The sequence below is a fragment of the Echinops telfairi genome, unplaced genomic scaffold (genome assembly GCF_000313985.2).
Source record: "Echinops telfairi isolate 266 unplaced genomic scaffold, ASM31398v2 ScPeMD7_3533;HRSCAF=4204_0, whole genome shotgun sequence".
Classification (NCBI taxonomy): Eukaryota; Metazoa; Chordata; class Mammalia; order Afrosoricida; family Tenrecidae; genus Echinops; species Echinops telfairi.
This window is the reverse complement of record NW_022107431.1, coordinates 22,014,360-22,016,866: the sequence shown is the minus strand read 5'-3', so window position 1 is coordinate 22,016,866 and position 2,507 is coordinate 22,014,360. Positions and strand designations below refer to the sequence as shown.

At 33.7% G+C, this 2,507-nt stretch overlaps 1 protein-coding gene across 1 annotated transcript in view; it reads left to right on the top strand.

Moving 5' to 3' along the window:
- ADGB (androglobin) overlaps nt 1-2,507 on the top strand; it is a 194,398-nt gene that overhangs the window by 145,793 nt on the left and 46,098 nt on the right. The gene's annotated exons all lie outside the window — the stretch shown is intronic.

Below are 2,507 nucleotides of genomic sequence, written 5' to 3'. Positions count from 1 at the left end.
TCCTGACATCCTCCTTTCTTCAAATTGCTGTAACTACAATTGCTCTGCAATTACTCTATGATTGAGAGCAAGTTTCAGTCTCCTCTGATTTTGATATTTTCTTTCCTGTCTTTTTAATGACATTTTGCCATCTTCATGTGGGATGGTCTTGATATCCTCCCATAGCTCATCAGGCCTTCTGTCATTAGTATTCAATGTGTCAAATATGTTCCTGACATGTTCTTCAATGTTAGGTGGGATAAACTCAAGACCATATTTTGGCTCTGGTGGACTTGTTATCATTTTCTTCAATTTTATCTTGAACTTCGATATAAGCTACTGATCGTCTGTTCCACAATCAACCTTAATCTTGTTGTAACTGCTGATAGTGAGCTTTTCCATGGTCTTCTGGTAGATGTAGTCAATTTGATTTCTATGTCTTTCATCTAGGGTGGTCCATTACAGTCGCCATTTTTTGTTTTTGGAAAAAGGTGTTTCCTATGAATAAGTCTTTGGTTTTTCAAAATTCTCTTGTATGATCCTAAGCTTCATTTCTATCACACCCTCATATTCCAATTGCTGTTCCTTCCTCTGTGTTTCCAGCTTTTGTATTCAAATCACCAATAATTATCAATGCAGCTTCATTGCATGTTTGATTGATTTCTGACGGAAACTTTTGGTATAATTATTCAACTTCTTCATCACTAGCTTTTGTAGTAGGTGCATACATTTGAATAATATTTGTATTGGTTTGATTTCCTTGAAGGTGGATAGGTTTAATCTGATCACAGATAACATTGTACTTCATGATGGATTTACCAAGATCCTTTCTGGCAATGAATTTTCTTGCCATTCCTCTGGATTGTATTATTACTCTTGATTTTGTTATTCTTTGTGTTGTGCAACTATGTTAAGTATATTTAAGCCATTGCATAATATGGTAAGTGACTTATATGTCAATAAGACTTAAAATTTAAAGTTCAATAAGAGTGATGGGAATGCATTTACTTAAAAGGGAAGTCAGGTAGTATTTAACTTAAAAAAAAATACCATGAAGTCTATTGTAACTCAGAGTGACTGTGTAGGGTAGTGTAGAACTGCTCTTTAGGGTTTCCAAGACAGTACATCTTTCTGAGAGCAGACAGCCTTATCTTTCACCTATAGAGCAGCTGATGAGCTTGAACCTCCCAACCTGAGGTGAACAATCCAACACCTAATCCACAGGACCACTCACCTCACTGCCATCGGGTCAATGCGCGTCTTCAGCCCAACACGTAACCAGTACACCACCAGGACTCCTAGGGTTCCATTTATCATTAAGTCTTAAGTTTATTGTTGTGCTCTAACAATTCCCTCTATAAAATATGTTATTTCTATGGGTAGAATGTTAATATTCAGTTGGGAATTTCATAAATTATCATTTATTGTTTAGAGAAGACATCATATCTCCCACCTTTGAACATTTTTACATTTTAAAATTCTGAACCAACTTTTTATTCTTGGAATGAAATACGTCCTTAATGTTTTAGTAAATCATTTCTGTGTATTATATTATATTCACTTTAAGTATCATTTAAAATATTGTTTGAATGTATAACATTTTAAATGTTTCTATTTGTATTTTTAAATATCTTCTTGAACAAACTTTACAAAGATTTTTCTGTATGTTTTCTTAGAAAGAACTTTTGGATTTGTTCATTGAGCTTAATGGCTCTTTTTAAATCTATTTTCTATAATCGGCAATACTCATATTTTTTAAAAATTACTTTTTTAAAAAGTAAAAAAATTACTTAAAAATATATTCTTTTTTCTGGCATCTCCAGTTGAAATACTAGTTAACCATTTCTAACTCTAGGTTGAGTAAATTTATTTAATTTCATTCTTATTTTCTAATTATAGCTTTTAAAATCATGGGACTGTTTTATATGCAGTGTTTTTACAATTGGCCATTTCTGAGTATATGATTTTAATTCTATTTTCTCTATAACCTGATGCATTTATATTTTTAAAATTTCGAATCCATAAAATTATTTGGGGTAAATATTTGTATTTTCTAATTAAATTATACTTTTGTTAGAAGAGTGTACTTTACGTGTTTTCTGCTTTAACAACCTGGTTGACAATAGTGTGTGTGTGTGGTCTGCTTTAAAAACGAGTTTTGGTTAGTTTTTCACTGAGACTTAAAAGGAACTTCATGACTCAGACAATAAGGTTCACAGAGCAATAAGAATCCACCAGCTGAGTTTTTAATTCTTTGGATGGTTTTTATTTGGAAAGAAGACTAGCTGCCCCCAAACAGAGCTGTCTTTATCCTCTCTTCAAAGGTGCACTGGGTCAAGTGATGGGCTAGTCATCACAGTCATCAGTTCAAACCTACCAACTGTTCTGGGGGAGAAAGATAAGGTGGTCTGCTCCGATACAGATCGACAATTACAGACGCAGGGGAGTAGCTCTACTCTGTTCGATAGGGTCTCTGTGAGGGAGAATTGACTAGACAGCAGTGAGTATTACCCAGGGAAGCCATGTCT